Consider the following 21,685-nt stretch of genomic DNA (forward strand, 5'->3'; position numbering starts at 1 on the left):
GGCCTACCAGACAGTGTGAGCATGCTGCAAATGCAGTGTGTTGGCTCTACAATGTATACAAAAAAACAAAATACTGTCTGCGCTTCTCACCCTAATAAAGTTGGCAACAAATATATAAACATAATATAAATGAGAGGTTTTGGTTATATGAATTGGCCAAAGCATAATTAACCTCACCCGCCACGTCAAGGCACACTCTCAATAGGGTGAGAACCTACTCTCACCTCCTACATAGTGGGCACACAAAGCAGTTTATACTGCTACCAAAACCTTATTAATGTGTTGGGGGAGGTGCAATTAAACCTCCTCCCATTTAGCCCCTGGACAGCAAGCTGCAACCAGACTGATGAGGAGCCAACAACCTCAAATATGTCCAAACAGGGAAAAGAAAAAATGCCGGTGCGCTAAGCTAGTCTCAGGCTCAAATAATACAAATGTATAATATGAGGCCTACCAAACAGTGTGAGCATGCTGCAAATACAGTGTGTTGGCTGTACAATGTATACAAAAAAAAAATACTGTCTGCGCTCAGATTGGTGTAGCTTTAGACTCAATTACACAGGCTCCTTCTGTAGATTTGCTGCCTTCAGCAAGATGTTTTTTGCTGTGTTTTTTCCCTCCTATTCTAATCCTTCCTTCCTTTTTTGCAATTTCTTTTCCCCTGACTTTTTTCCATCTTACATCTTTTCCTCACCCTTTTCTATCGTCTTTTCCCATTTTTGTTTTATCTTTTCTAAATTTTTACAGTTTTCAATCTCTTTTTAATTTATATTCAGATCCAACCCTCACATACACACACCCATGTATACATATTTCTCCTTTGTACATCAGGACTTTTGCTGAGGATCTTGTTAGTAACCAGAGTCTTCTAGGTTAAGTGACACCCATTACACATCCAGCTCAGTTTCAATGTTTATTTGGTGAAGCTAAACAGCAGTGGATATAATTCAGTACATAATAAAAGTCACTGTTCTCCCCCTCCCCCTTCCTTTTCAATTGAATCAGTTTCCTGCCCTCCCATGCTGTCTTTCAAAGGGTTGTTGTTTCTGGATGCTCATCTTGATTGGTGGGGGGGAAAAGGCAGGGGCTGTTTCTAGTGCAGGGGCTGGTCTTAGGACAGCTAGCTCAGGTACACCAGCAAATTAGCTACAGTAGTGTGAAAAAGGGAGTACACCCTTTTTTAATTCTATGGTTTTATATATCAGGATATAATAACAATCATCTGTTCCTTACCAGGTGTAAAATTAGGTAAATAACAACTCAGATGAACAACAACACATGACATATTACACCGAGTCATAATTTATTCAACAAAAATAAAGCCAAAATGGAGAAGACATGTGAAAAACTAAGTACACCTTATGATTATTCAATAGCTTGTAAAATCACCTTTAGCAGCAGTGGAGAAATTTTGGCCCATTCACTTTACAATGTTGCGGGCATTTGTTTGTGGGCATTTGTTTATGCACAGCTCTCTTAAGGTCTCACCACAGCATTTCAATTGGGTTAAGGTCTGGACCTTTTTTTCAGCCATTCTGTTTTAGATTTTTGGTGTGCTTGGGATCATTGTCCTGTTGCATGACCCAATTTCGGCCAAGCTTTAGCTGTCAGATGGATGGCCTCACATTTGACTCTAGAATACTTTGGTATACAGAGGAGTTCATGGTCGACTCAATGACTGCAAGATTCCCAGGTCCTGTGGCTGCAAAACAAGCCCAAATCATCAGTCCTTGACAGTTGGTATGAGGTGTTTTTGCTGATATGCTGTGTTTGTGCATCTTCACTTTGGTCTCCTCTGTCCAACAGACATTGTTCCAGAAGTCTTGTGGTTTGTTCAGATGCAACTTTGCAAACCTAAGCCATGCTGCCACATTCTTTTTAGAGAGAAGAGACTTCTCCTGGCAACCCTTTCAAACACACCATACGTGTTCAGTCTTTATCTAATTGTACTGTCGTGAACTTTAACTGTTAACTGGGGTCTGTAGTATCTGAGATGTAACTCTTGAGTTTTTTGCAATATCTGTGAGCATTGCACGGTCTGACCTTGGTGTGAATTAGCTGGGATGTCCATTCCTGGGAAGATTGGTAACTTTTGGTAATGTTTTCACTTTTGAATAATCTTTTCACTGTAGAATGTAAATTATTTGGAAATGGCCTCATAACCCCTCCCAGACTGATAAACAGCAACAATTGCTTTTCTAAGATCATTGCTGATGTCTTTCCTCAGAAGAATGGCTGAAGAAAAGGTCCAGACCTTTAGCACACATCTGAATGCTGCAGAGGAGCAAACTGCAGAAACCTTGTTTTTTAATAATGTTGGTCACACTTGCTGATGATCAATTAATCAAGGGCATTTGATTAGCAGCAGTGGTCATCATGTTAATAAACAGCTTAACCTGTTTAAATTTCAATGCTGCTTATGGGGTCTTTATTTAGGGGAAAGGTAAACTTGGCAATTCCCCATGAAGAGTCAGAGAGAGGCTTTAGAGGAAAGTTCAATTTGCATCTGGTTGATAACATTCAGGGCAGACGCCTCAAATGTTGTGGTGCTCCCCGCTTCCCATTTCCAAGATGGCATCGCTGTACTGAAGTATTTCATTGCAAGACTTCTGGAGTATTTGCCCCTTTCTCTACCTCCTAGCTATTTGCCTGCAGGAAGTGTGTTGTCCCAAAGCATCTCATGCCACATGAAATGCTTAACTCCAGCCAGCTCCTGCTCTGGTTTGTTGAGCGTTCCAGGGGAGACCCCCCCATAGGCACACACCGAAAGCAGCCATTTAGTGAAAAGAAACGATTGACCACGGAGGAGGTGCTCTGCTGAAACTTCTCAGTGAGGTGGTTCTTTATTTTATTTATTTTTTGCAGGTATCATGAGTGAATTTTAAAGTACTTTATTATTATTATGTATTATTTCTCTCAGTGGAGAGTCCCTTTAGCTCAAGACAAGGCTATTTTTAAATTATAGTTACACTCTAAATAAGTGAGATTATCTCACCCGTATAACTATGAGCTATGCAGAGCCAACACATTCAAAAGAAAATGTCTGTGGTTGGCACCACCTAATGCAAAGCTAAATCAGTGAGATTAATGTGTCATCTCACCTCAGTTCAACTGCAACTCACAATTTAGTAAAAAGAAAAAAAGAGAGGGCCCCTTCTAATATATTAATGCATACTTGCTAACAGTGAAAACAAGTAGACAATAATATGTATAAACTAGGTTTTGTGGGTTTTTTTGTTTTGGACTGCGTGTTCGTCACCTTAGACTACTAGACACTAGACATTAAAGTAACGGTCCCAAGATTGTATTATTATTTTGAATCCATATAGGAGTCTATTTTGTCTAAACGCCATTGCTTTTTAGTTATTTGTTATTGGAGCAATTTTATGTATGTAGCAAAACATTGATGTTTAGACAGCATACATGTAGTTGGCTGCTGCTATTCCTATTTTTTTCAACGGGACTTCAGTTTTCATGAGCATGTGCAACAATCATACCACGGCGTGCTCTCTGCTATGTTTAGCAGCTTGAGAGGAGTTACATGAGACATAAGAAATCTAATCTCTAAATAATTCATGCACTGATTTAATTGCAGTAAAATGCACTGGAGTCCATGCAGAATGGACTCCAATATGCATTTAAGATGCAGAAAGGGTTGAATGCTCTTCTAATAAATGTGTCCATATGGATGGTAGTTAATTCACCACTCTGGCTTATTGTGAGATGTTTAAAATATTAACCCAATAAAGAAACAATCATGTTGAGATATTTTTCCACATGAATGTTCTCTTTTAAATGATCTACGAATCCCCTCCATCCTCCCTTTTGCTCGATTTCTATGTAATATACTCTGTGCAGCCACTTGTCTCCTTTATCTTGATTGCCTGTTAGACTGCCACCAGTAATGACATTTTAAGCATGCAAGGTACAGGCATATGACTATCCCAAATCTAAGGTGACCAAGGAATCATTTAATCTTTAGTCATTTAAACATAATTCTATGTTTCAAACATTATTATTATGATAGAAAGGTGCTGGCAGAGTTCTTTCCTGTGACCGGCACCAGCCACTAGGAAACACTGCTCAATTATATCAATGAAGGGCATTAGTGAGGAAAAGAGTTGACCCAACCCACTGTCATCTCGACTCCTTTCCAATTTCAGCATACACCCAAAAACACAGGTGTCCTGATTTGGGTACCTGAAACAATGGGGGTTATGGTGTTTTCCTCACACATACCTAAGGGAAAAATAGGGCATGACTTTAATAGCCCATCTAAAAGTATCTGTTGTAGTGACTCATGTAGTAGTGTTGTGAAGGAGGTGTGTGCTACAGCAGAGGATCTTTCCAACCCGCTTCCCACTGGGCAGTACCAATTTTCATTCACTATCCTGCTAAGCTGCCCTACTTGTACTGGCAGTGGGAATCATGACCTGGTTGGAGAGATGCTCTAATCTCCTGTGAGAAGCAGAAGGAGCTGTAAAACTGATTAAATTGATTCTCACTTGGCCACATGATGACTCTCTGACATTCAGTGACAAGAGGTTGCTCTTTGGTTAAGGTAGCCAGTCCTGTCTCTAGGCCTGCCTCTCCTTACCTCCAGCCACACCTTTGACCACTTATGGACCTGCCCCTGTTCACACCCACCTGTCGCAGATGATTGATAAAGTAGTCTTGTTTTTTTTTTTATTGAAATGACTTTGTCTGTTACATTTGCGGAAGATGGGTTTTATTAATCATTCGTATTAAAATTATCTCTTTCTATTTTCTGAATGTTTACTGTGTGTGTCATTGAACCAGATACTGGTAAAGCTGCATACCACTGACCTAAATTTCCTGAGATGTGTGTGGCCAGCAATGCGAATACCAATGAGAATCCAGTTTATCCAGCTGGCATTGTACACAAAGAAGGACAAGAAGGAATGTAGGTCATTGTGTATGATATACTGCTATACATACCTGTGAAGGCTGGGGATGAGAAACTCGGTATGCAGGATATTCACTGTCAAAAGCCAGCTGGGGTAGATCCGCTAAGTGCAGCGAGTCCAGATGAAAAGCCAAGTCAGGGTTACGCAAAAAAACACAGTCCGGTAAACAAAGTCAAGGGTCAGGGTTAGAGAGATCATCGTGGTCAAAAACGGTAGCCAAAGGTCAGCAACAGGAATCAATAGAAGAATAATAATGGTAGGAATACACAGTAGGCAAAATATCTAAGCACTGAGAACAACTCAGTGCTGGTTTTTAAATCCACCGCCAGAGGAGGCCCCGCCTCCGTCTACAGCGTCATCGATGCGCGTTCCCCAGCATTCCTGTACAGGAAGAGTTAAGTTAAGGTGGGGGCCCGTCGCCAGATCAGACAGCTGATGGAGCAGGAGAAGCGGCAGTGGAGGCAGTGACGTGCCTGGCACTCGAGAGTGCCTGGTACTCCAGTGAGTTACTTTGTCGGGGTCTCGGTTATGGACCCCGGCAATACCCTTAAGAGTGCTAAATCCTATGGGGCTTAAATGGTTTGTAAAGTGCCTTACAAATTAACACTGCTATGAATTAACAATGACACATAAAGGGGTCCTGATACAGTTCTGGAGTGTAATAGTTACTATATGTATGCCAGTTGTTTCATATACTACTCCTTCAGTTGTGTCTTAAAAAGAGGGTTCTGTGTAATTCTTCCTAAGTAGTAAAAATGCTATTCCTGGCCCAAGAAAGAGGAGAGTAACCAGGAGATCCTCCAGGTCAAAGTTATGAGCATAGATCAGTGTTTGTGAATGATCCATAATTTCTTTTTGTTATGAAATAACAACATAATTTGGCTGTTCCTACCACCTTTAATTCTATAAATTAAGCAGATGCATGTTGGTCTCATCAGAAAGCCGCAACCAAATGTCATTTAAGTACCAATAATCAACACTGTATTAATAAAAATATGGGCCCTAAACTAGGCATTACCTTGAAATATGCAGTTGTTGCGTAATTTATGTGGATGATGTATTCACCACCACTTCCTATCCAGGTCTGTCCAGACCTTGCCCAAGGTCCCAACACAGGCCCCTTCAATTCTTTTGGTGGAAGCTCGATCTACCATTTCACACAGCCCATCCTATTTCCTAGAAGGAGCAGGAGAGAAAGGACTTAAGGGGCCACCCCTAGGAGGTTTCCAGGTATGCTAATGTTTGTCAAAATTGACAAAATTAATAAACGAGAGAAGGTGTATGAGCTTTACGCCAGCTTGCATTATTCCTTGCTTGCCAAGACAACCGAAGCCAGAACAAGGTTATCTAAATGCACTGGTATTTGATCTGCAAGCTGTTAAAGAATACTGATAGATTCTCAACATGTCATACATGTACCCCTATCTTGCTAGCGTCACTTTTATTATAACAGGTGGTACACACTAAATAACAGTTACATACTGGGGCAATCGTAATTCCCCAAGCAGGACTGGCCTGATATTAGATGACCCTGTGGTTTAAGCGCAACAGCAGTGCGAGCTGTCCTGAACATAGGGTCAGGTTCTTCAAGAAGTAGGAGTGTGTGTTAAAGTGTATGTAAGTGTGTGTCTGCAAGTATTTAAGCCTTTTTGTCACAGGGGGCACTTCTATGGGGAATAATTGAAGAAACAGTGAGTAGGGCTGTATTACAGCTGGGCTGCTCTTTCGCCAGTTTTACATATGTTTGACCAGCTCAGTTCAGGGTTATTTAAAGACTCATGATATTCCTGAAACCAAATGGTTATAGCGAGACTTAAGGTAGAACTTGATGTACTTGTGCTTTTTCAGCCTAATTTACTGTTACTATGTGACTGTGATTCTGCAGAATTCAATCCTTAATCTTGTATCTTCTTTCTTCATCCATCTCTGCAGACATAATGGCGGTGCTGCAGTGGGCCTCCCCTGATCCTCCAATTGGGCAAGAGGACGCCACCGAAATCACCAACTGAGGGCAATGTAGCGGTACTTGCGTAGACATCCTCTCCTGATCTTCCAATCAGGAGAGAGGATGTCACTGCAAGCGCTGCAACATTGCACTCAGTTCACGTGAGGGCAAAATGACGACGATTGTAGTGACGTCCTCTCCTCCAATTGGAAGATCGGGAGAGGATGTCACCACAAGTACCGGTACCGGTTCGCCTGAAGATAGAGAAGGGAAAAAGTAGAAGATGAAGAAAAAGAAGATGCAGAAGAAGAAGCTGAAGTGGTCCCCAGAAAAGGTAGAGAAACATTTAGAGAGTGTAAGAGAGACAGCAAGAGAGAACAAGAATGAGAATGTGAGAGAGGGAGTGACAGTGTGCGCATTTTTACATTCTGATTGTCAGTAACAGTACTTACCCCCCGCCTGTCCAGCCAACATACTCCCCGACATTCCCGGGTCCTCCTCCGGGTAAGAAGAATCCGAGATCCTGGAGCTGTCCTTCATTGTCCGTTACAGCTGGCATCCGGCGAACCTTGGTGACACATGTGACCGCCTACACTAAGTCTTGAAGGTATAAGCACATGTTTATCAAGGCATTTATATATATATATATATATATATATATATATATATATATACACTGATCAGCCATAACATTATGACCACTGACAGGTGAAGTGAATAACACTGTGGGTGGAATATATTAGGCAGCAAGGGAACATTTTGTCCTCAAAGTTGATGTGTTCATCTCCAAAACTGCAGCTCATATGGGGTGAACATAGGGTTGAGTGATTTACGTTGGGGGGCGAAGGCTGGCGTGTGTGGTCAAAACCAACAGATGAGCTACTGTAGCTGAAAAAGTTAATGCTGGTTCTGATAGAAAGGTGTTTGAACACACAGTGCATCGCAGTTTGTTGCTTATGGGGCCTCATAGCCAGAGGCCAGCCAGGGTGTCCATGCTGACGCCCGTCCACAGCCAAAAGCACCTACAATGGGCTTATTTCTTCTATATTTGGACAGGCACACAAGAGTCTTCCCTGCCAGGGGCACAATGGACAACTTAGCTACATGAGCCACTGGGGAACGGAACAAGGTACAACATAGGAGTAGTGGGTTGCTCCTGACGTAGGCAAGAGTTCACTTTTTTAAATGTCACATATTTGGCTAATTAAGTGAAGTTTCTACACTATGATTTTCTCCCTTTGTATATTTCCATTATGAGGTTCATCGTGAATGAAAGATTTGTTGTCACAACAATAAGAAGTATCTTAAATGGAACGTATCCCCTTGTTTTATTGTATGCGCGACACCAGGGTGATTTGTTGCCTTAATATACAACTACTTGAATTTAAGCACAAAGTGAGACATGCTTGAGGGTTTTGCAGCTCCAAACACACATTATATTAGTAGATATCATACACAATCATACAAAGTGCACTTACACACAACTTTATTATATGTTTTCTTGTATTTTAAGAACCACTAAGGCAAAAACTGACCCACCTGAATCTTTGTGTTTGTTGGGGTCCTTGGGGGTTGAAATTGGAAAATACTCCCATGCAACAGCTGCTGTATTTTTGGAGTTGCTGTGAAGAGTTTAAGCACAATTTTATTTTAGGGAAAGATAAAAAATAGAATGGAGGTAGATGTGGGACCCTAAACCCTGGGAAGTGGCACAGCTGCCCTGACATACCTTTGCCAAGCATCTTGTGAAACCAGCCTTATATTGAGGACCTGACCCGTCGCTAAGAGAGGGCCAGAAATAGACTGTGTTCATAGCAACCCAAGCAAATAGCAACAGCGTAGAGGGTATAATTATTTATCACCACTGTTTTAGCTCTGTAGCACAGACCTGAGATATTCTATTACAGGAATCAGATAAATAATTATGATCCATGTTTACTAAGCTACACTTTTGTGATATGCGTCTGGGAAATAAGTTAAAAAAAAACAGCACAGCACCTTTAAAAACTTATTTTTTATCTGTTTATAGCAATAAAACATGGAGAGAATTAGCCTTGAGGTACATATTTTTTTTATTTAACAGTTCTATTTTTGGATACTTATATTTTTAATACCGCTGCATATTAGTCACTTGTACACTCACTGTCCACTTTATAAGGCGTACCTTGCTAGTACCGGGTTGCCTTCAGAACTGCCTTCATTCTTCGTGGCATACTTTCTACAGTGTGCTGGAAACATTCCCCAGAGATTTTGGTCCATATGGACATAATGGCATCACTGAGTTGCTGCCGATTTGTCAGCTGCACATCCATGATGCAAATCTCCCGTTCCACCACATCCCAAAGGTGCTCTATTGGATTGAGATCTGGTGACTGTGGGGGCAAATGGAGTACAGTGAACTCTGTAAACCCCAGAGATGGTTGTGTGTGAAAATACCAGTAGATCAGCAGTTTCTGAAATACTGAGACCAGCCCGTCTGGCACCAACAACCATGCCACCTTCTGATGCCCGGTTTGAACTTCATCTAGTTGTCTACATGCCTAAATGCATTGAGTTGCTGCCATGTGATTGACTGATTAGCTATTTGTGTTAACAAGTAATTGAACAGGTCTACCTAATAAAGTGGCCAGTGAGGGTATGTCTTCTGTGTTATTTTCTACTCCTTATCATGCGACCATGTGGTAAACTTTAGAAGGCTCGGTCTTAACCGCCCCGACCCTGACACTTTGACTAATGAGTTCAGGAATAAAGGGTTTCATTGTATAAGCAGGACTTCATTAGTATTTTCATAAAGAACCAAGTCAGTGTAGTGCAGAGAAAGTCACCCAAGATATCATGTGTGACCACAATGACAGCCCCAGGTCTGCAGATTAAGGAAGATTAATGGAGTAAATAGAGAATAACAAACAAACAGATTTTGTTAATGCTGATTTATATTTCTGTATACAGTATTCCAAATTATGCTCAAGGAGAATGATTTTTTAAACAGGACAAATACTTTTTTTCCACCAACTGTCAATGGTTATAGTAATCCTTTCAAAAAGCACACCCTGTAAGTGTCCTGTTGTATAGATAACAAAAATAAGCAATTAATGAGCACAACACATTTCAACCTGCCACCCTAGGGTCTCAATGGAGACAGGGGTCACGTGGATTAAATGCTGTCCCTCCCACTTACAGCATAATTTAACATGATTGCCACAGTGTTATGAGTCAGCACCAGTTGCTAAACATAATGAACGGTTTGCTTCCTGTATACAAAATCTGATCAAGACTTAACTTTTTCCATGCTAAAATGCGATATCATTACTTAAAGCCAGAAAAAAGAATTCTATTAAGAACATTTGGAGTGCATGCAGTGATCCATGATTACATTAGAACAGTATTAGACCTGGTGTCAATTTACATAAAGCAAGACTTTGATTTACATCATATTGCCTCCTCATTATTCTGGGTTTTGACTGCTAAAAATAAAGCTGCCCAATGTACTCTTCCTCTCTGCACTGTGTTAATGTGGAGATGTTCTGTAAAAATATACAGTTTAGCCATATAGTTTTTATGAAGAGCAATACTGTTCAGTTAATTTGTATGCATTATTATTACTATCATAATTCCATAGCAAAACTCAGTATCAGATCTTAGGTCTGGAGCACATGGGTGACTACAGTCCGGACAACAATCCTTGCAGTTTGCTGTCCTGGCTGGGCTGGCCAGAGGGGCAACTGTAATTTCAAAGCAAAAACGTCCAAAAATCTTCAAACAGGGCTGCTCCAACTCTGACCAACCCACTCATGGAGGAAGGAACATAGTAACTTACGGTAATGATGTGACCCCATGGTAATAGTGTGGCCATTCGCACAGTGTGTGAGCAGCTAGAAAAAAGGTTCCTGTTAAGGTAGGAGTGTGATGATGGGACAGTAACAATTTTCAGGCACTGTCCTACTGAGATGCCTCGCTGTCCTGTTTTTGCAAGCAGTGGGGATCATGGGCCAGTTAAAGACATCCCGTGACCAGCCCACTCAATTGTAAAATCATTTGAGGTCATTTCTGTTGCAGTACAGACCTCAATTACAGCCCTCGTGTGACCACCATGCCACATTATGCAGGTATGTATCATATATTTGTGCTCTGTGTCAATATATTGTATGAAATAAGGTAGGTAGATTGTCTTTTCCTGGCTTCACTTTTAGTTCAGCCCCCATTTTTTCTCTAGTTATGCCCGTACCTTTCTGCGTTTCAGCCGAATCCTCCGGGTCCCAGGAGCAGGGCCCATTTCTCCCTTAAATGGGGGTTACCCACCGATATCAGCAGGAACACCCACCAACATCAGAGGGAACGCCTACCGATGTCAGTGGGTTTACCCACGGTGTCATTCGGACCACTCACTGATGTTAACGGGGAGTCCTGGCCACATCCTGCAAGGGGAGGTTCCGGGAGCCTAAAGGTTCCCAGGCATGGTAATGCCCCAAATAAATGTGTCCAACATTGGACACCTGAAATGTTGGAGGGGGGGGGTATGTATAAAAGCCATTATTGCCCTGTAATATAAGTAATATAATCATTTCTGAAGACAACACTTCAGCCATCATATGTTTTTTTAAGGTATCATTTTTGTTCCAAATGCATGGAGGGACTAAGCAAAATATCCCCAAAGCACTTCCACTACTTCTGCAGCTCTTTCACTTGCAGGAGATGTGTTCGATTGAACACTACTCCCGCTAATCACTATGCATGCCCACTATCCTCACTGCCAGCCAGCTCGATAGCTGGCAAGCACAAGAGTTACAGGGAGCATGTGCACAAGGCAGCCAAAAGTGATGTGTGAAAATCAGACTGCTTTGGAGGTGCTATAGACCCACTTTCTGGAGCTGCAGCTTCTCCTAAAGGTAAGCACTTTCCCCCTTTAACAGGAAACATTTAAGAGTAAATTAATTAAACAATATAAACATACTAACTGTTCTTGTTGGCAAGACTGCATGACACAATATGTTGTTTTAAAGTACCCAATAGGTTGCCCTAAATTAGTAACCATGGAAACTTTATTAAAAATTCATATGCCAACCATAGATATTAGCTGGACCTTCTAGTAGACCAAGAGTTAAGTTTCTTTCTGTTATGGGCGTACATGGTTAGACCTGTATAACAAACATATACTTAGGCTGTAACGTCATAAGTAAATGTTTGTATGGTCAGCGGTTAACACCCAGCACTGTATATAAAATAAAGTGTTATTGCTGGGCAGGGATCATTTATATCACCTGGTACGCTAGCCCATGTATGAACAATCTGGTGACAGGCAAAAGCACAACACCTCAGATATCCCATACACTGTGTACATTATTATACTGCAATAAAATAGCATGATATTTTAAGGGAAAGACCCTTGATTGAATCCCTTATGTCTGCCTAATATTCATATTTTGAGCAACACTAAAGTATGCCGTATAAAGTTAATGCACTCTTAAAAGATGAAGTCAGTACCTGGGGATAGAGGAATGAAACCGATTGAGGAGATTCTATTGGGTTACTTGCCTTGACAGATGTCAGCAAAGTAAAACCAAACAATTTGACAGATTTCTCTATATTTTGTAACAAGGGTTTCAGTTATTAACTCCACTGAATGGTCATTAAAGCCATGGGAAATAAGCAAATAAGCTACACATTAAAGATTGTTTGGTCAGGGTGCTTCCACAGCCAAACGATCACAAAGCCCTTAGATAAGTTTATTATGAGCCAAACGTGTAGAGATGTGTTGGGTGAGCATGGATTTAGTGGCACCTGGGAGGTGGAGAGGGGGGAGTAAGAATGTGTGTGTGTGTGTGTGTGTGTGTGTGTGTGTGTGTGTGTGTGTGTGTGTGTGTGTGTGTGTGTGTGTGTGTGTGTGTGTGTGTGTGTGTGTGTGTGTGTGTGTGTGTGTGTGTGTGTGTGTGTGTGTGTGGTATTAGAGCGGGTTGGTGTTAGAGTTTTCGTGTTAGTATGTATGCATGTTAGTTATGGGGAGGGGGGCTGAGTAAATAGCACTACAGATGGACCTGCTCAGCCCACTACACAGCAAGGGAGCAGTGAGCTGGGTCTTTGGGCTCATCTCCTATTTACTTTGATTCATTTTACATATTTCTATGCAGCTAACATTGTAGCTGTTGAAGTAAGCAGGTAAGGGGCCAGGGATAGATGTATTAGTAACATAAATTTTACCAACTGGTCATGTTATCCTGTCTACATATATAACAGCTGTTAACCACAAGAGAAAAAGGATATGTTTTTCAGAGTCTTATTTTTCAGTGGTGCAATAAATTATTTGATTTGAAAGCAACACTTGATGTATATTTACTTATATTTTATATAGACTTTACTGTCTATATTTTATGTTGTTGGTGAAAAGACTACCCCCCGAACCGTCTCACACTATTATTCCCCAGGTACTGATTAATCCTCAGTAAAGTAAAGTTGGCAAATGCTCATTAAGTTAAAATAGAAAAAAATCTACATGTACATTCACCTTTTAGATAGTATGGAATTTAGACTACATGATGCTGTAATTCACAGGTAACATGTGGCACCTGGGAGAGCTATATAGTCAGATATCCCTAGAAGAAAGTATGCCATGATCATTATCCCGATGTGATGTTAGAATTTCTTTAATTAATACACGCAGTTAATTAAAGCTGTGGTGTATATAATGAAGGCCAAATTGATTAATTGCCTGTTAATTAAAAAATCCCAAGGCTAGCACAACATTAGACGCTGTTTAACTAATGGAAAAAATGTTACTGCTTCATCACTGCACTCAGAAGCCAATTTTATTTTAAACTGGGGCACTCTTCCTTAAACTCAGGACAAATAATAGAACCTATTTAGCAGGTTCTTTTGTAGATGAGTCAAAGATTTTTCAAACACAAATGAGAAATTTGTTTTCACCATATTTTTTTTAATAGGAGATTAGATGATATGATTGAAAAAAACGGTACCTAAAGAAACCCTTCATGTTCTGAAAAAAGCAATATATAACTTGTGTGGGTGCCCTTAATGAGAGGGAAAAAATTACAGCAAAACACAAGCACCGCAAAAATGTTAAAACAGCCTTGGTCAACAAGGGTACAAAAAGAAAAAATAGCACTATCCTTAAGAGGTTAATATAATATTTCACCTTTGGGAAGCTGAGATCTGGCTCCCAATTGGACACAACTAACATTATCAAATCAGTATCCTATAGTAGAACATGAACAAGAGTGTTAGTTGCATCTTGTGTTAGGAAGATGTAGGCAGTAATTTTTGATAACAAACAGAATCTAAGTGAGGAAGCTGTAAGAGTGTAAGGTGGAAATGATAGTTTCACCACTGTAAAAGGAAAGTTAATGCTGGAGGGGGGGAGACAAGTTCAGTTTTATAGAGGGGCTGAGTTTTAGAAAACATGCAGACATCCAGTTAGAGTACTCAGTGTAGTTCTGTGCCTGAAATAAAGAAATAATAGAATAGAAATAAAGAAAATAGATGGTGTGAGGCTTAATTCATAGATAAGAATCTATTAAAAACTTAAACTTACAAAACAATACAATAACATTATATCCCCAAAACAATTTTTAGCAATTCACAATGTTTTGAAATATTTTACAAAGCAGCACAAGAAATGATAGTGTTTATAAGTTTGTATTATAGTACAATGAAACACATTTTACCTTCAAGGCTTCTTCAGAGGTTTGTGTTACTTAACACTGTACTTTCTGGGGGATACCAAGAAAATGTTAGACTAGGTGTGAAGTAAATTAATTCCAAGTAGGCAGGCTTTGCATGAATGTCAATAAGCAACATAATATATCAATTGATGTTGCTTACTGACATTCATTCCGTGAGCTTGCTGGATCTTGGACCACTGTTCCTTTGGTGTGGTATAGATCAGTAAGACCTGTTAGGCAGTAATTAATTTAAAGCTCTACTGGAACACAGGGCTATGTTGTCATGTCCAGCTCTTTTATAGTGTGCTTTCGATCGTGGGTGTTGGCTGATCACGGGCTTCCCCCACAGTGCTACAGTAGCACAAAGCTAAGTAAATGCTCTTTTGTTGTCTTTCATGCAACAAACTATTACTGTTCTTTAGGAGTGTTTTGGCATTATGTTATTTCACGATCTGAACCAGTTTACTGACGCTTGGTATTTTCCGTCGGCTTAAAAGATGATATTGTTTTACTAGAAAAAGGTGACATCAAAGGTACAATCAGAAAGGAGATTAGAACTGGAAAAGAACAGTGTCACATAGACCAAGATTTCGAAGAAGATAGGATAGTCCATGTTGTGAAAAGCATCTAGGAATATAAGTAACAAGCAGTGACCCTTTGGATTTAGAATTGAGTAAATCAATGATAACTTGCTGTCTTAGTAGAGTATCAAAAGTATAACTCAGGCTGAAGAGGGTCAAGTAAAGTGTTGGGATCAAGAAAGTTAATCAGGTATATACAAGCTATTCAACAAGTTTGGAGACAAAACAAAGTAGAGAAATTAGGTGGTAGTTTGACTAGCTTATAGAGTCCATCTATTCAAGATGGGAATAATGGTGGCATGCTTGAAAGATGATCCAGGGGAGAGGGAGAGATTGTAGATATTAAGGCGGAACAAGAGTGGAAAAGAGAGACCGTGAAAGATAATTGGGTATAGGATCAAAAGGAAAGGTGGTGAGGCAAGGTGAAAAGAGAAAAACAGAAATCTTATTTTCAGTGTCAAGAGAGAACTACCTTAGTGTAAGGGAAGAAGGAGAGTTGCAGGTTTGTGAAAAGAGGGCCTGTTAACCAGCTTGTTGGGAAGTGGTGCTACAGGGAGCAGGATTTCACAATAGGTTCTTGGTCATGCAGTAGGGGTGCTGAATATATCACCAGGGTATAACAATACTGTACTACTGGTAAAAAAAAAAAAAAAAAACTGCCCTGCCCCCACCCTTTGCAATGACACTGGATTTTATTGTCTGTGGAAAATGTATTACTGGCACTTATTTAAAAATGTTCTTTCACTGTTTGCATGGGTAGTACATACATACCATTGTATGAGCAATGAGATGTGGACACCTGACCATCACACCTATATGAGCTTTGTTGGACATACAGAAATCATGGGAAAATTAGTAGCCTTATTGAGAATTAACTAGAACCAAAAAAGGCGCAATCTGCGTTCCAATTCATCCCAAGGGCATTCATTTGGAATAAGGTCAAGCCTCAGTGCCACTGCAGTTCCTCCACACAAAACTTGTTAACCATGTCTTTAAAGAAGTGAGTTTTGTGCAAAGGGACACAGTCATTCTGGCCAAGTTGGTGCCACAAAGTTGAAAGCATACAAATGATTAAAATGTCTTTGAATGCTGTAGCATTAACATTAACCTTCACTGGAACTAGGGGGCCTAGCCAAACCCATGACAAATAACCACGGATCATTATCCCTCCGAGCCCCCAGTGGATGGACAGGAGACCGGACGGCAGGTAAGGGAACCCTTTTGTGAACTCCTGCATCGAAGGGCAACCCTTGATTTTCCCGTCGAGGAGTTCCCCGAACTGATCTTCCTTCTCCCATGTCGGCCTGCCCACCGCCAGCACGGAGAGTACTGGACTGATTCTAGGGTGCCCGCTCGCTGACCATGGGACCGGAGACAGCAGTATCGGGTCCCTGTGATCTGCGAGCAGACCCCTGCCTGCGGGTAGGCTCCAGGTAGCCAGAGCCAACAAGTTCCCAGGTATGTATCAAACATGCATAACAATGTGCCAAAATCCTAAAAGTCAAGGAGGAATTTCAGGTGGTTCAGTTTCAGGTTCCCCATCAACATTTGTGAACTTCCTAGGGCTGGCTGCCTGGAACTTTCAGGCCACTGGAGGTGTGGCTCCATTCGATCAAGCCACATATAGATGCAGAGCTAGCATGGCAGGGAGCACACATTACCAAATACTTCTCCCATGTCCAGAGAGAGGTATCTGACCCAGACACTTAGGGAAACTAGCAGTTGACCTGGATCTGGGTCAAGCCTTGTAAGTTCCCAGTTTTTCACAAATAGAGCTGAGCCACACACTGCTCTCAAACCTGGCTTGAACCCATTCTGGCCCACCAAGTTATCACTGAAACTGAGAATCTATCCATTCATCCCAAGCCTTGAGACATGGGGGCATACCGTTCCCTGTATTATTATAGGATTCTAGGAAAAAAGTGGGATGATTTCCAGAGTTTACAAATTGTGTTTATAGGTATATAATCCCCTTACAGTACAAGATACATGCTTGAAAAAGAACAAGTTCACTTAAGAAATCTTTTTTCTTCTTCCATGGAAACCAAGCTAAAAATAAATGCATCTGATGCACAGTAAGCCACTTATGCTGACTGTTTTAAGTCTGGAGTCTCTGCCCTGGCTAAGTGGATTATACAGCATATTGTGGAGTTACTTTTATAGTACAGAAGGTGACCCATTTCAGCTCCAGGCATAACCTACCCAAAGCAACTCGCAGACATGTCCCTCACTTTATTGGTTATTCACCGTGCTTCTAATTTGGGCCTTCTTCTTGTACTGTTTACATTCCACTATCAAGGCCAGGGTACTCGTAATAGCGATATAATAAGCCAGAAGCCGAGCAGAACGGTTGCATTTTCACACGTCTGTGCCAAATAGAGTACTGCTAGAAATTTAATCAGCTTCACCCAAGGTTAACAATGTCCTGGTTTACACATAGAGAGGAATAAAATGATTAATGCAAGGTTGGGCTTCATATGAATTTTGCTATTTCAGACTCCCCAAAAGTTTTATAGTTATAAACAGGATCTCAGAAGTAGAAACTTGATGCTAGTGAAAAAATATTAGCAATCCTGGGCAAAGAGTAAACATGGAGCTATAAATATCATACCTCCCAACATTTGAGAAGGACACAGAAGGAAACGGTTTTTTAGTGCTATAGTTAGATGTACGGCTAGGTGCTGGAACAAGACTTTTTAATGTGATTTCAGGACCAATTAATAGTTACTTGTAGATTAACTCGATAGAGGAAGAATGAAGCATTTTATTTATTCAACTAAATTTGAATTTGTGGCCGTAGATGTGATTTATCTGGACTTTGCTAAGGCGTTTGATACGGTTCCACATAAAAGGCTACTCTACAAATTAACAGAAATAGGCTTAGGGGCAAATGTCTGTATGTGGATCAGAAATTGGCTAAAAGATAGAATGCAGAGGATTGTTGTGAATGGATGTTTCTCAGCTTGTACGCAGGTATTAAGTGGAGTGCCTCAGGGGTCTCTTCTTTTTACTTTATTTATAAATGATCTCCCAAGCTGCATTGAGAGCCATGTCACAGTTTTTGCTGATGACACAAAATTAGGCCGGATAATTCAGACCAATCTTGATGTTTCTTCTTTACCGGAGGATCTAGACAGAGCTGAGGGCTGGGTGTGCAAGTGGCAGATGAGGTTGAACATAGATAAATGCAAAGTTATGCATTATGGTAAAAATAATAAAAATGCAACCTATACTATGAATGGAATATCCTTGGGGGAAAGGAAGGGAAGGATTTAGGAATAATGGTAGACAACAGACTTGACAACAGTGTGCAATGCCAGCAAGCAGCTGCAAGGGCCAATAAGGTTTTGGCATGCATAAAAAGAGGTATTGATTCATGGGAGGAGCATATCATCTTGCCTCTTTACAGGTCAATGGTAAGATATCACCTTGAATATGCAGTACAATTCTGGGTACCAGTCCTTAAAAAGGACATTATGGAACTAGAAACAGTGCAAAGGAGGGCTTTTTTTGGCTTTTTTGGATCAAGAGTCGGAAGGTTATCTAGAAGGGTTGAACTTGATGGACTTAGGTCTTTTTTCATTTAGGGATGTGCAACACTGTCAAGTGCTAATAGCCAGCAAACACTTCTAGCTCTTTAAATAAAGGGACATCAGGGGAAGAAAGATGAAAAGAAAGTCCAAGACTAAATAGCCCACTTTAAGGGGAACATATATAGTTACATAGGCTAAAAAAAAGACATGCGTCCATCAAGTTCAGCCTTTCCTATATCTGTTAATTTATTGCTGTTGATCCAAAAGATGGCAAAAAAACCTGCCAGTTTGGCTCTTTCCAATTTTGCACTAACCAGTCAGATTTCTCCTTGGATCAATAAGCTCTTTCCCCATAATTAAAGATTATATCCCTGAATATTATGTTTTTCCAAGTATCCATCCAGTTGACTCCGATAAAACTACCTCTTCAGGCAGAGAATTCCAATCCTTATTGTCCTTACTGTAAAAAACTCTTTACTCTGCCTTAGACTAAATCTCCTTTCTTCCAGTCTAAACGCGTGACCATGTGTCCTATGCATAGTCCTGTTTATGAACAGGTTTCCACACAATGGTTTGTATTGGCCCCGAATATATTTATATATTGCTATCATATCCCCTCTGAGGTGTCGTTTTTCTAAACTAAACAGATTTAAATTGTTAACCTTTTTTCATAACTAAAGTGCTCCATTCCTTTTGTTAATTTTGTAGCCCGCCTCTGTACCCTTTCTAGTGCTCTGATATCCTTCTTTAGAATAGGTGCCCAAAATTGCACAGCATATTCAAGGTGTGGCCTGTTGATTTATACAGAGGCAAAATTATATTTTTATCCCATAAATTGATGCCCCTTTTTATACACGAGAATACCTTACTGGCCTTAGCAACTGCTGACTGATATTGCACATTGTTGCCTAGTTTGTGGTCTATAACAATTTCCAAATCTTTCTCATTTGTTGTTATCCTTAATTCACTACTGTTTAGGGTGTAGATTGCTTGTGCATTCCCTACCCCGAAGTGCATAACTTTACATTTATCTACATTAAATTTCATCTGTATGTATACTAGATATATTCATTATTGTCTTAAATAATATATTAGTTTTTATAAAAGAATATTAGTTGTGAACTAAGTTATATACCTCCCAATAGTGCTTATTTCCAAGCACTATATCATTGTCTCAGGAAGGTGTCCAACTTTCCTGTTTTTCATGGGTTGGTTGGGTCATCTGACCAACCATGACCAGGCCAGGGAGCTGTAAACTCAGACCTCCATCGCAGTTTCTATGCGGCCACTTAGTCAAGTAAAGTGGGTGGGTTAATATGCCTCTAAGCCCACCCACAGCCACACCCCACCAAGCATCCCGATTTGGACACCATAAATTACTATTAATGCGGACATTCTTAAAAAAAAACTATTGCATGTTTATAAGGGCAGTGTTCTTAAGACGTTTCCCCGCCACTTCGTTATGTTACATACATTAATTTGTCTACAAGGGAAGGCTGGCAACCTTTGACCAACGCAGTAAACCCAGCCATGTGACACAGTAATAAATTTGTCACCCTGTCCATAGTTTGATTTCATCAATACTGTCAGAAATGTATTAAGACTCCATTTTCTCCCTGGACAAAAATTGCTATATCCATATACCTTTTTCAGAAAAACAATCTGATCATATTTATTCTCTTTTAATACTGAAGCTTGGTTTAATTAGAATTGATATACACTAAGGGGCTTTTTTTTTTTAACCATAATACTGGAAACCACAGAGCCCCAGGTAACTTCAGAAGTGGCGTGTAAAATATGGTTACACACATTTGAATTAACACTTTGTTACCTGCTGAAGTGTGAGATGACCAGAAATGTGTATCACCGTTGAGACATTAATACTCAATGTTTCAAATAGATACAAAGACATATTTTATACACAGACCAAGGAGGAGCGGCCGGGAACGCTCAGTTTCCAGATTCATGACACATTAATGACCTGTCTGTAAATGTTACCATAATATAACATAATAACAATGTTTTGGTATGCTTATAAAAAGATTAAAACCAAAAGAAAGTGTCCTTTCCATGACAGCAGAGTAGGTCAGTCTCAAACCCAGGTCCAGCTCAGCTTTACATTTTTTCCTTTAACAAATTTAAGCAGCTTGGTTTTTCTCACTCTTTTGAATATTGATGGCTAAAGTGAAATCATTATCCTATTTGTAGCACATTTAAAGGCAACAGTCATTGATAATTTACAGCTTGTTGTTTGTCAATAAGTTTTGGACATATTAAACGTAACAGAAGTCCACTGTTTGGTCATCTGAACAATAATGGAAAACTCAAAACAGATAACGAATAGGGATAATTTTATTTTAAGCCGTGAATAGCACTTTATAGGTTTAGTTGTTGTAATGAAGCGCAAAATGGGACATATTTGCTCATGAGTCATAACAACTATTATAGATGAGAGGGTAAAAGAAGTTTGAAATTGAAGCCTCTCCCGTTTCTGTTAAATCATCCTGATAATGAATTCCTCATACCTTCATTCTTTATGGATCATCTCATTACATATTAGTTAGTTTCCAATGAATTAGTTTATATCCAATGTTGGGTTGGCTGGGTGCAGGGCGACTTAATCTACAATCAAATGTCAAGCAATTAGGTACGATATAGATCATTATTAAACTTTTCACAAACCTAGCATTCCTTCCCAGAATTGCACAGCACTTGTAGCCAGGATTGCAAAGTCTCCCCCTGACTAGGTATTTTACCCTATGACTTTTTAAAAAAGTAGAAAAAAACTACTAACAATCTCTTCAAAGGACATTAGAACCCATTAATACTTGAATGACCAAACCTTTCGTCAAATTTTGTCATGTTGAGATTTACATAGAGAATACCTAATTGTCACATGACACAACAAGAAGCCATCGGTGGGTTGAAGACAGAAAACATGGAAAAGCTCAACAATGAAAGACAAATTAACAGCTTGGAAGATTTAAATGTAAGATGCTGTTCTGAAACCGGAGTACACTAGTTA

The sequence above is a fragment of the Spea bombifrons genome, chromosome 2 (genome assembly GCF_027358695.1).
Source record: "Spea bombifrons isolate aSpeBom1 chromosome 2, aSpeBom1.2.pri, whole genome shotgun sequence".
NCBI lineage: Eukaryota > Metazoa > Chordata > Amphibia > Anura > Pelobatidae > Spea > Spea bombifrons.